This window comes from Manduca sexta, chromosome 28 (assembly GCF_014839805.1).
Source record: "Manduca sexta isolate Smith_Timp_Sample1 chromosome 28, JHU_Msex_v1.0, whole genome shotgun sequence".
Lineage (NCBI taxonomy): Eukaryota > Metazoa > Arthropoda > Insecta > Lepidoptera > Sphingidae > Manduca > Manduca sexta.
This window is the reverse complement of record NC_051142.1, coordinates 2,869,716-2,884,154: the sequence shown is the minus strand read 5'-3', so window position 1 is coordinate 2,884,154 and position 14,439 is coordinate 2,869,716. Positions and strand designations below refer to the sequence as shown.

The following is a 14,439-nucleotide window of genomic DNA, read 5'->3' as shown; positions in this document are numbered from 1 at the left end:
TCTGACTGAAAGTCTCCTGCGACGGATTCTCTTAATGGCATTAGGGCGTGTAATATTAAAATTACTTTTTATTGATATTTATTTTATTCAAAACTTACCCTCTTTTACATCGACGGTTCGAGTAACTTATTCTAAATCGTTATTTTTAAGAAAATAAGTATGTGTTTTCGTTTAGTGAAGAAATGTTCGGAGCGACACGGCCGTAAAATTACGTCCTAGCTCCTATAGATAAAAAAAAGAAATTTCAAAATGGCTGCAAGCCGGATAAGTATGAAATAGAAACAAATTCCATTTCATAATTTCATCGCGGTAACATCCAAACCTACCATTACCTTCAATGTTTACGGACAAATCAAATAAATCAACAATCCAAACCGGTTACATCGAAGTCCGTTCAAAACAAAATGTGTCCGGAGTATAGATAAACAAACACAAACAACGGTTGTTTATTTTCAGCAGCCGTGCTGATTGATTGCTATTGTTATCGAAGAGGATATTAATGAGACGATAGGCTTATTTCGTAGTGTTAAATGCTTCGATGACATGCTAATTTAAGTACAATATTCTTCGCATATTGGCAAGTAGTTGGGAAGATTTAGCAGAAGTAAACATAAGTGACTGCTTAGGTGGCGCAGTTGTATTGCGATACGACTGCAATACTGAGGTCTCGGGTTCAGGTAAAATGATATTGGGTTTTTCTATTCAGTATTAGACTATTAGTTCGAAATTTGTGTCGGCTATGGCGAGGGGTGTTCTGTCTATCACATGATAGGACGGATTACACACGGAGGAAAGTGAGTGCACAAGTTGCGCCGCTGCCTTCCTTTTGGGGGAAAAAAAGCATGAGTATGTGTGTCTCAAAGTGAGTAGTTATAGTATAGAATAGTGTTCGATATTCTGAAGATTTAACAAGTCGCGAACTCCTTTTCCATTATTTTGGAAATATTAACTGATGCAGTGGCGATATTGCAAAATGCACTTACTGAAGTAATTCTGAGAAGCTCGCTCGAATAGTGCCTTTAAATACTTTTTACTTTATTTCCTTCGTTTAGTAGTAAATATTGATTGTCCTATAAAAGGTAGGATACTTTAAATATATTTGTCGAAGAACTTGTGGAACATCGAACAAAGTTTCTTCAAAGAGATAATTTTTATAATGGCCGCCATCTTACTCCTTTTGAATGTCACTTCGTTTAAATTCTTCTTTGTCGTTTTCATTATTATATTATGTTCATAAATGAAAATACTATTCTTTATAAATTATCGCTTGCTTTAACGGTAAAGGAAAATATGGTGACGAAACTTGCATACCTGCGAAGTTCTCTATAGGAATTTTGAGGGTGTGTATGGTCTACCAATCCGTACTGGGTCAGCGTGGTGGACTAAGGCCTAATCCCTCTCAGTAGTAAAGGAAGCCCGTGCCAGGCAGTGGGACAGTATATAATACAGGGCTGATATTATTATTATTATATACATATGATTAATTAAATTGTCTTATATTCTATCATTGCTATAAAACTAAACGAATAATAAGTTTCAAATAAATGTCGATTGAATTCTGCATAAAACATGAACACAAATGTACGCCACTCGCCAGGTATCGTTAAGTGATTCCATTGAATTTCAATATTCACATTTCATAAATATCTGATTTTGTTAATTGCTTTCTACGTTTGTAAGGTGTTTGTGCCGATCAGTGAAACACATTTGCGCTTCTGGCACAAATCTTTACGTAACTTTCAATTGTTTGTCTTTGGTATTAATAGCACGGGATCGTAAATCAACGTGCTATTAATAGGAACCAAATACTATGCCATGAATTTGATTGCATTGTTACACGGTTCTAAGCTAATTGCGAATTATAAACCCACTAGCTTTTGCTCGCGACTTCGACCGCGTGAAAACGGTTTTCCGATAAAATTTCCGTATATTTCCCAGGGGTAATTAATATGTTTTTTTTAAGGCCTCGAAACTATCTCCACACCAAATTTCATCAAAATCGCTTCGATGGTTCAGCTGCAAATGCGTAACACACAGACCAACAGTTACTTTTGCATTTATAATAAGTATGTATGAGGAATGTTCTCGGACACTAACTATGACTTCGAATTATGTTGTGTAATTAATGTCAAATCTCCTTATTTAAAGTATGCCTAGACCAGCTATACTCTAAGTGTGTTCCGCGGAACCCTAGGGTTCCGTGATACCTCTGTCGGGGTTCCGCAAGAATTTAGAAAAAAAATCAAAAACCTCTCTCTGGTCGCTCCGCGGCCGCGTGGAGACAAAACGCTATGAACGTTATTTATTTATTTATTTGTATTTGTAGAAACATGTGTTACAATAGCTGGTACAATATCTCATAAGTTTGGTATCAACAATTTTATACTTGTACAACCCGTTCGCTCTAAGTTTGCCGGTCTGTGGAATGCGCGTACCCTCCCCCACGTGACAACAAAACTTATAATGTGTCATAGTTTTACCCAAATATGTACGTACACAATTTTTATTGTTACAATTAAATAAAAAATATTTTTATATTATATTTTGCTGACGCTACTTTTCGAACATCATACCTATCGCCAGCGGCAAACTTAAAACGAGCGGGTAGTATACTTGTGAGCGCGCGTATAAAAACAATTGTTGTATTGTAGGGTTCCATCAAGTATTTTGCTTCCCAAAAGGGTTCCGTCATTTAAAAAGTTTGAGAACCACTGGCCTAGACTATATTGCTTTGGGGATCTTTGAGTAATCTGTAATGTTGACGAAAGTGAAATTCATTCTCATTACACATACACACAAAACGCCTTTATCCCTAAAGAGGTTGGCAGAGATGCAAGCAGGGAACCTATTTACATCTGTGTGTTTCATCCCATGATGTGTTATGGGGCGAGCCAGGCCCTATCTGGCTCAATTCCCTGATTCAGAATTGATATGGAGTAATGGAGTAACAAAATCCAAAATCACTACTCGGTGTCGTGTACGCAATACAACTACGTCACCGAGACAGTCTTTTCTCTATACAAGCCGATATAAGCCCTATTAATCATCTTGTTTCTAAGAGGTGCTGACTTCATTAGCGGTTATCACTCGCGTAACCTCTCTTTTTTCTAGGTTATAGATTCTATAACACGCAAAGGCAAAGGTCATCATTGCAAAGAACAATTTCGCTCAAATTAAACGTCACTCATGCGTGAACTCGTAGCTATGACTGGTAATAATCATAAACATTAAATTAAGTACCCAGTTATAAAATGTAAGGGCGTGGTCATATTGCAAGCGGACTATATTCAGCGTAATCTTGCTGGCAATTTTCGACTGTGAAGCCGTATATAACCAGCCTGGCTTGTTGCTCTTATGTGGCTTGTACGAACTTGATCTGTATTTTGTAGTTGGACATAAATTAAGCATTATTGACAGTTATGAATGATAGTTCATTTAATAATTATTTAGTAATAAGTTTATTTTATTTCAGTTTATTTGGGAAACAATAGAGCACAATTTTACTTATATAATAAAAGAAACAAACAGAAATACGTATTTCACAAGTTTCCACATATTACTTCGATACTTATTAGTTTTAAGGTTATTGGTTCCAAAACTTAGGAAACACCTGTACACCATTTTTAAGAAGGTCGATTGTGTCACTTTAAAGTATAGCCCCAGAGATTTGCCTCAACTTTAATTATAAATTAAATAGAGCATGAGATTTATTTTATAAATATACTTACAAGTAAGTATCTATTGCACTATGCATAGTATTCTTCTATGTCGTCCGTTAAAGATATACATAATCCTTTTGACATTTCGTTAATAAATTAAACCATTCCAACCGTCTTTATCTCTGCTAACATTATGCCAAAACTAATACATGAACAACGAAAATATTCACCAAAGATCCCGGTTTTATTTCTTTGATTTTTTGGTCATTTTGTAGTTTAGTACCAATATGTGTGTATATTTTGGACTGAAAGTGCGATGTTGCCGCTGCAATTATTCTTAGAATAGTTTAGTAATTTTTAATTGATATTTATTTTGTAAGGTCGTTTCATTTATTAACGCAATGTCAAAATGTCTCTGTATATGACATCAATATCACTTTGCAGGTTGCGAATTATAATGTAAAATTTCCAACCGAAACTATAGCAATATGAATAAGTTATAAATGTGAAAACCATTTCGATACATCGTTGCCGTCATCCGTGACGTGTGTATTTCAGTTTTAATTGTTAATTTCCTCCTCATAAATGGCATATAGTAATTTATCCAATAATTTTACAGCATTTCGCAGAAGCGAGAAACATTATGAAATTTCAAATTGCCTGTTGACTTGTCAAATGTAGTGTTTCTCAACAAGGCAACTAGTTGATAGCATCTGCGCAGTATATATTAAAAGTAATTATACACCGGTGTTCATCTAATTCGATATTAAGATGGTCTTAATAAAAGACTATTTCAAGAATCTAGATTAATATGAAGGACGCGCTGCGGGGGATGAATAAGGGCGGACCAGGGATTTATTTTCCACATTAAGACAGATAATTGTATGATCAAACATGTGTTGGAGGCTTCATTTTGTAGAACTAAAAGTGACTTGTAATTAATGATACGAATAGCACAAGGTTTGGTTTACTTTTAGACCTGTTTCGATACTATTTCCTGCTCATAGTTCCGCCTGCCCAATTCATTTCTAGGGTAAAAGCAGCCACTGCAGCTTCAATAATGTATTTTCCGATTGTTGAAAAAAAATTCACAATCAATGAATCTATGTATATTCATTGATTATGAATCTCTGATTCCTATGATAATTTCTTAGGATTACCGCGTTGTAACAATCAAAAACCTCAGCTTTATGTTACTATCGTAGAGCTAAACACCGAATAAAATACGAATAAAAAACCACGAAATGGAAACGTTTCCACGTATTTACAAATAGATATCGTACATACCAAGCGTGGATCCAGAAAAAATCACTTCAATGAATGCGAGGCTAGGACGTTGTTTACGTGTTCCCTAAGATTAGCTCATAATTCATAAACAAGCCGAAATATACACAAAAACCACGCAACAATAATATTTATAATACACCCACGTAGTTTTGTTACATTGAAAATATATGTTGAAATATTTTCATAATAAACAATGGGAATCAACGATTTATGCAATGGAAAAAATTTGCAAGAATTTGTTTATTTTTGCGGTGCAGTTGGTTAGATTAATGAGCAGCCATTAATATGTTGGTTGTAAATACGTAATTGATTAATGGACGGGAAACTGTTTGAATACCCGCGTGGGAAAGGTTATCTTTAGTGCTGTTAATATTTTTTATTGAGTAACGTAGGGTGTTATTATAAGCGAAACTTCGATAGGTATAAGTGAGCTGAGAAGTTGAAGTGGAATTGCGTTACTAAATGAAACCACACACTTATCTCAAATATAAAATTTAAATAAGTTAATGAAACTATAGATGTAAAATAAAAAAGCGTAAGATTAAAAAAATATAGAAATAGAATATAATTTTTATTTTAAAAGAATTTGTAGTAGCACATTCCATATATGCATCTAGCACTAAACTACAAATTTATCGAAATATCAGAAAGTAAAACCGGATTTTTCGGTGAAATATTCGTTATTCATATATTATGATTTTTAGCACAATGTCAGCAGAAGTAAAGATGAGTATGTAGTTTCATATATTAATACAATGTCAAAATGACCCTGTATAATATAGAAGAAATATTTCTTATTAGACTTCGTTACATTTCAATTCAGGTGCAGTGAAGACACTTTCGTGTCAAGAACAAAAAAAGGTAGGTTTGTCTGTCTCTGTACGTTTCTTATTCTAAACGTTACAAAGTAGATAAGTATTGAAGTATTATAGTATCATTTGATATCACTATCACTATCATTTTATAAAATTGCTACTATTTGATTTCATTGTTGGTTTTAGATACATCATATCAGGAAATTATAATCATAAATCTAGAGAGGAATATGATACATAGTCTCACGTAAATTTATTCAGCAAGAAAATACATTTTCATTTTAACCTATGAGCATCTTCAGACCACACGTCGCAATTATTTACGAAATAGGTTTTGAAAGACTTATAAGGAATTTCCAGTAATTTCCATAGACTTGAAATAATTTAATTCCAAAATTAAAATTCCAAAAATACCCAGCAATGTAAATGCAAATCCGCTTTTATTTTCTAATTCAAAACCGTCTGTTTACATATTCATCAGTTTTTCGACGTTCTTAACTTTTCTGTTTGCGAATATTCGTTTTATTTAATCTTTGTGAATCCTTACGGGTTTTCCTCGATCCCAAATTAATTCGTATATTTTAAGGAAGATTTTAGTATGACCCAATCTTAGAATTTAATGCTTTAAATACACAATTTCAGACTTTGTTTTGGTGTTTTGGGCTTAATGGAATTATCAGTCGAAATATGAAAATTTTTGGACTTAAGTCTCTTGCTTGCTGAGCTGGCCAAAATATATTGTATTGAGGTTCAAGCTGTTGTTAAGGTGCTGTTATCAAGAGATTTTTAGATTCTTTATCAAAATGCCCTTTTTCAGGGTATCAAAATACCCTTCGACATTGATATATATGTACTACGTACTAGATTTGGCGTTTCGAACATTCACTGTGTTCAACTGAATTGAACTGCAATCCATTCAAACTAACTTTAGTATGGTTAATATTGACAGCTTGTGGTTGTGTACGGAGTGGCGCTCATGATATAAGAACTCGAGTCTAACTGTAAACCTGGGTTGTATAACAAATATTAGTCAAATAAGTAAAATTATTCGTTGTTCAAGTGAAAAAATAGGTTATAACAGTGACGTTTTGGCTGGCATTTTAGTTCAAATTTTAAACAAATAGTTTATATGGACGTTCATGTCTATAGAATATACGTCAGTGCCTTTCGAACAAATTTTTCTTTTAGTTCCATGTCTGTCAGCTTGTATATCTATATAAATAAATATCAGTTAATACATGTATGTAAGAGCATCACTTGAGCACGGCTCGACCGGCTTGACCGTTTCCTTATTTCTAGTGTTCCTAATTATAAGGACAAGGTTTATATCCAAGAATAGTTATGAAAAAATCAACGGGAAAAGTTGGCAATTTGGGTTTCATTTTTGTTTGAAAATGTTTTTAGTACACCAATCCCCGAAATCATCTAATCGATTGCTATACATTTTTTGCGAGAGCTTAATTAGTGCTTAAATCATGGTATAATTTAAAATTTTGGATCCAAGAGAGACGATATTAAATTATTAAATATCTCGGGGCTATTATTGAGACTTAAAACCAAAACGCAGTTTACATAAAATGCTCTTTGTGATAGGAGAACGTCTAGCAAATCCACTAGTTTTAAATGAAACCTCTTATTACACAAGCTTAAGCAAAATAAATGTTATTGTATGAATATTATCTCTATATAGATTATATTTGATCATTGTCACATATTTGGCATTGTCTAATACATAATTTGAAGATACCAAGTAAACAAGAAGCCCCTAATATTTAAATTAGCTTAACATGTATACCTTTACGTAGGTAAACATCATCCCATACAATAAATCATCCAAATATGTCGTAAAGTTTTGCATGTAATAAGACGCGAGGATTCCAGTTTAGGTTTCATGTTGTTTCACACCCTTACCCTACTTCGAAGGACATTGTATGATAATATGTACTTAAAATGTTTAGCAAATAATGGTATTATCATCTTAATGTTACATAAATATATGCTACTGGCTGAGTGCTGTGGCGAATGACTATAATAATTGTGTAATTCTAGTGTAATTATGTGAACTGTTTATTATATCTAGTACAATGTGTACAATAAATAAATGTTAATGTGCTTGCTTCACCTTGTCAAAAATGTCCTTTACCGTAATAAATTCATCAGATTTGGTATAACACCGCGTAGACAGAGGTCATGATGTGATAGGAGCTGAGCCTGACTGCGCGCTGATAAAAAAAAAAAACAATATTCATTGCCCGACCCGGGATTTGAACCAGGGACCTCAGAGCGGTAGTCATATCGTGCACGCAATACAACTACGCCACCGAGGCAGTGAGATTTAAAAAAACGACATATTATTTTTATTGTAGTTCAAAATGAAAGGGCAGTTGGAAGCTATTAGCACATAAAAACCGCCTGATTCCGTATCACAGCAATGTCTGTATCTGCCACCAAGCACCAGTGTATAGCCACATTTGCGTTCAGGTTTGAAGAACATTGTAGTCAGTGTAACTACTAGACGTAATAAGACTTAACATGTCATGTCTCAGGATAGCGAGCGCAGTGGAATACTAAACAATACTTTTTAATTCATGGTGTTGGATGGTGTTTCTACTGTTTATGGGCGGTCGAATCGCTTACCACCAGGCGAACGGAAAGCTCGTCTCGTCATTCAAAGAAATAAAAAAAGGATATACATTATACATATTATGTCATACATATTTTCGTTTTCTTTTAAAGTTAATCATTGTAGAAAGGCGTCTTGCCTAAGACCCCTAAAGTCCCAAGCGTAGCAGCTATTGTTGATAACAATAGCTATTTGTTATATGAGCTGAATCCTCAATGTGATGAATAAACAAACATCTTCAAAAGGTCACGCAATCGGGTCGCCCGAATTTCCCCTGACCTATTTAAATCCAAAGTTGAGGAAACCATCCCCGCAGGCATGACGTACGGAATAACGTGTAAATCAAGATGATAAATATACGGTTGAATTACGTTTTAATGGGTGTTAACTTTCGTTGGTTCATTAAATTATTGTGTATGCAAAAGTTCCTTTTAGATTGTTGATATATAAATGGTATTATGCGTGTAGCAAACAATTTATCGATATAAATGAATCCTCCTAGCCGAATTTTCTATCACGGCGGCCAATCTCAATGAAGATCAGCGACGAAATATGTATTATAGTGCACAAGTGTGTGTGGAGTACTGACAGGTGCATTCTCTGTTCCTTCACTCTCATAGTCCGCTGAGACGGCAATTCGACATAACCGGAGAGAGATCAGGCGCAGAACCAACGGCTTTCCGAGGCACAGGGGTCTCACATCGCCGACTTCCTCCTACGTGTGACTGAATAATTTTTTAAGATGGTAAAACCCAATATCTATCATAAAAGTCCCAGGAGGTCGCTGGATGCGGGCCATTTACAATGGGTCGATCTGGAACTCTTTGGGGGAGGCCCATGTTCAGCAGTGGACATCCTGCGGCTGATGATGATGATGAATTATTTTAGCCTGACCCGGGATTCGAACCCAGGACCTCAGCGCGGTACCATGTGCAATTACAACTACGCCACGTCAAAGCGGGAATTGTATTGCGTGATGGATTGGATATATTCAAGCGTTAAGTTTAAGATGTAAAACGAAAGCAACTTAAAACATTTTGTTAGGGTTTTACTCTTCTTAGTTTTACTGCTTTATCTATTTCTGCCAGTAATATGGAGGGACCATTTGGTTCGAACTATAGCTTCTGTATACTTAAGGGTTATAATAAAACTTAATTTTTTTTAAGATGCTCTGTGTAAGGAGCTGCAGAAATTATCCAGTCTGAGACATGATTGCATTAAATAGAACACAGAAGAAAATACTCTCAAACGAAGTTTAGCCAAACAAAAGCAAAATTTACGTGCCACGCATAAATAGTCCTTAATGCATATATTTAAGTTTCAAGCGGTAGTCTGAAAGCGTCAGTCTAGTTAAATCGTGGCTGTAAAAACCGTTTTTAGAGCTTCCATTCTAATTTCGCCTGTTCCGGCAAAAGACAGCTTACAGAAACTTTCCAAAAAATATGACAACGACAAAGGACAAAGGATGGTCCGCTTTGATATTGTCCGCTGGAACACTTGTTTTTTTACGTAAAAATAGAAGATTTTCGTTTTTTATTTTTACTTTTTTTATTACAAATGAGGAAGGAATATGTAGAGTTACCATCAACTTTAATATCCGGAAGTATTTTTTTTATTAGAATAAATTAAATGTAATTGGGAATGATGTTCATACTTCGGAGGAATAGCCAGAATTGTTAATATGACTCACATCATCATCATTTGCCTCATGAAATGCACTGATGAACTTAGGAGGAGGATGATGGAAGGCTTCCTTACTAAAACTTATATACATGGAGTTATTTTGATTCTATGATTTCATGTAATAGTCATCAGTTGTCACTTAATACTTTATCTCGACGGCATCGCACTTATCATTGGGTGCAATGCAGCCACTTTGCTGAGCCAGGACAAAATCATAAAAACGGGGAAGCTTCTTATTATATCGGGCAAAAATTCCAATGTCAATAAATCTACTTATTGCAAATTAAGTATACTTCTCACAACGATAATAATTCCGAAACATCACAGATTTCGGCTACTCTGTATAATAACCAATTTCATATTAATCCATAAATTATAAGCTGTACATTAAACTATTAATAATTCCGTTGATACGTTTGATCCGGCGAACTATTCGGAAACCAGCTTTGATGTTGATGGCACACCGCGTATCGCGCGGAAATGGGAACCTTAACTAGGTGAATCCCGTCAAACCACAATAAGCCGGGTATTGCACGACATTCGGTCCAATTTAACGGATGCTTACCATTTTATTTATATGTCTTTAGTAATTTATGTAATGTAGTGTGACCGAAGAAAGCCCGGTTGCTAACAAGGCCCACCGTCTCTGTTTTTGATATTTGTTGTGTTGTAGTGCAATTATATACGACGATTTTTTAAAATTCTTTAATTAATAAATTTTACAATATTATGTAGAGATATGATGCAATTTGATTAACGTGTTTTCTTTATATTTTATCATGATTTTAAAATGAAATGGACTCTCCATAGTTCCTTTACCTTATTTCATAAGGTTATGAATAAGCCCTTTGTTTTTTTATATATTACGTAACAAATCTTGATGTTGTGGTGCCTCGCTTTGTGAAAAATCTGCCTTCACCTTTATAATTAATAGCTTTGGCCAGCTCCGTTCTCGTGAAAAAGGTTTACAGGGATAAATATTTTCCTGGCCTATAGGACTCATGAGTTATGTAGCTTCTTATTAATGTAAGAGTTTTCAAAATCAGTTCAGTAGTTCCAGAGATTAGACCCTACATATCTACAAAAAGCAAAGTCACGAACCTTTTCTCTATATAATACGACGATGAGGAAACGAGCAAGGCGCTTGACTGATGGTAAGCGATATAACTGGCCAACAGCAACAAGAGCATCTGAATCTTGAATTGAAAAGTATTACGTAGCAGTTGTCGTAACCCTAAAATGAGAGCTAGTCCACAGACTTGGTTAGGTTCGATAAAGAATCCAACCTTCTAGCGCTACCCGTCGTACGTCTTAGAACATCCATAATCTGATAACGTAAGTAATTTCTCTCCCAAATCCTGAGAGGACAACCATAAGTGGATTTCTTTTAATGAAAAAAGTACAGCCAGTGATGTGAGAGGATTTTTTTCTTTTCATAATTACGTAAATATAGATAATGAATTTTACTTTGAACCTGAAATTTTTTCTGAGATATAAAAGCTACTTTACCTATAGTATAAAATATAATATTTATAAATTGAACGAAAATATAAAGTTAAAACTAATATGTACCCTCATTTCTTATTTGATGTAATTAACAGATCGGACCAAAGATTTATTCTATAAGAATCTTTGTTTGAATTATGTTTTTGCATCTGCGTAAAGTAGAAAAGAAATGTTCCTTTAACAGACGTCCACATCGTTAACCAACAGAGAATATAATTATGAACTCATTCCCTGAATTCAAATTCAAGCCATTCGTGAAGTTGCATCCTGTGTCGTTTTTAAGGATTCCTTTAGTTTAACGTTCATTACTTTAATTAGATTGCTGGATGCTAGACCGTTACTTCGGATTCTATTCTTTTATTAATTCCTTATTTCTTTGATTATCTATTTACTTTGAGTAGTATTTTATTCTCCTTAGTAGTTTATGGTACAGAGAACAAATTGCGTATTCCACATGCCCGTTTAACATTACAAATATATTTGATATTTATTTTATATGCGTAAAAGAAAATAAACTAATTATCAATACAAACATAGCCAGGTAAAATTTGTACTCGTGTGTTATTATGGATGTTACAAATTGAAACACTAAGGGCATCAAACATTTATTTTATTTAAGTATTTGACTAACCAACAATTGTTAAACCAATACAATTTTATAGCGGAAACAGTCGTTATAACTTATAAGTGGAACAATGTCACGTATTCTAGTTACACATGACCAAAATGTTAATAATACATTAAAATACATTATAGTAACAATAATAAAATAGACGTCACATATTAAGGCCAGTTAATAATAATACAAGATTTATATAAACAGGGTAATATAGATTTAAAATTAAAAGATTAATCATCATATAGTAAATTATTTGTTAAATATTGTGTAAATCATCATGGCTCATTTACATTCTCGCCTACACCACGTCTCATCGTCTTGAGCTCGTATCGTGTTCGCCTTGCAGCTCGCGTGATTCGAGTTTCTGTTTACACTCCGCGGTGGGATCATTATCTTTTAGTCAGCGAACATGGCGGACCCCGAAATATTAGCGGCAACAATTATTTTTCTAATGAATTTTATTATCAAATGAATAATTTAAAATTTGAAGGAAATGTGGCATTACCTTGGGACCTAAATTAAGGTCTCCTTTTGAAACTGTTTAAGAATAAAGTCTCTCCATGGGACTAATCCAGCATAAACGATGAATCAATACATTTACTTTTTGCATAAGCACGTCTGTGTTTATTGCGAGCAAACCTAAAATAAAAACTTTACTATGCTACTTTATGTACGCTATTTTTTCTTTACAATAGTGAAGTGACCACTTTTTTAGTTATAATATAAATAACATAGAACGTTTTGCATAATAACATATCAATGTACTATATTGATCAAAACTTCCGCCTAAATTAAATCGATTGTTACAAGCAATCGATTCGGTAACGCATTGGAAATCATTATTTCGAGTAATATGTGCCCAAGAAACTGCTTGCGAGCCGAGCGCCGCGCCGCAAGCCGCTAGGCGAAACACGAGCGCACTGTTTACACTCTCGGCTCGTGGTTCGGCTCACGCTCGTCTCGCCGTTCGCGCAAGAGTGTAAATTAGCCATCACAAGGAACCTAATAACAAAGGTTAGTGTGATATTCTGCAGGTAGACTGTTTATTATTGTATGTAACAAGGATTTTAGACTTGTGAAGGCTTGCCTTTGAATTTGATAAATATTAATATCCGATTAACATCTGCAATTTCTCTCTTAGAATTCACATCAAAGCTTAGTTTGTAATTGTTAGTGTATCTAACACCAAACTGCCAGAATTAATATTTCGAAATTATGGTGTCTATTGTATTATCTAAATTAATTTAATTAAACTTCTAATTAATATGATGATTTTGCGGGACATTTAATATTGCAATTCCCGGGACGTCTGAATTACTTTTTTCCTACGAGCACGCGCAAATGGGGTCCATTGCACCTGATGGTAAGTGTAGTGGAGTTAAATAGAATGCCGATTGACGAAAGATGATTACCCTTCGTCAGTCGACACAATTATGCCGGCTTATTGGAAACGGATATAAATAGAATGATCCCAGAACGCGACACACTTACGTGGGCCACTATGGCGGGGTTTAATACCTTGTGTACGACGCTCGCTATCAGAGCGGATATAAAATATACTATCATCAGCAAACTTATTATCTATTTAGTTTAACAGAGGCCCTTAAACACACTACCTGAACACCGTGCCTTATCCAACCGAATCGAATGAAAAAATCAACAGCGCTATCCAATCAAATGGTAGTCGTTAACTGAATCGTTTGCCAAATGGGATGCAATCAACACCTTGTTTTTGTATCACTCTTCAATGTTTACGCATAAGGTTGAATGAGATATAAAACTGCCAAGCGATAAAGTTGAGAATAAGCAATGGTCGTAAACAGATAATTTGTACTTGTAACATATATTAGGTACTTTTTTTTATTCTGTTATATTTTAGGCTTTAAGATTGTTTTGATATAAAGATAGGAATTAATTGAGTAGGTGTGATAGTAATTGCTATAGCCTTTTGGAAGGTATTGCATTATATATTGCATTTGCAAAACAAACAAACATCACGCATTTATCACCGAAGGAGTATGCAGAGGCGTAACCAGGGCACCCACATTTCACCAAGTGTGTTCCGTCCTATAATGTGATAGGGGGCGAGCCTATCGCCTTCAGGTACAAATTCCAGACTCCGAGCTACCACTGAGCAGAAAACCCAAATATCTCTGGCCGAGCCGGGAATCGAATCCAGGACCTCAAAACGCTGTCGCACCGTGCATGTAGTACAACTGCGCCACCGAGGCAGTCATACATTTATAT

At 34.7% G+C, this 14,439-nt stretch overlaps 1 protein-coding gene across 1 annotated transcript in view; it reads left to right on the top strand.

The window, feature by feature from the left end:
• Positions 1-14,439, top strand: part of LOC115443315 — a 96,221-nt gene that overhangs the window by 16,192 nt on the left and 65,590 nt on the right. The window lies entirely within an intron of this gene.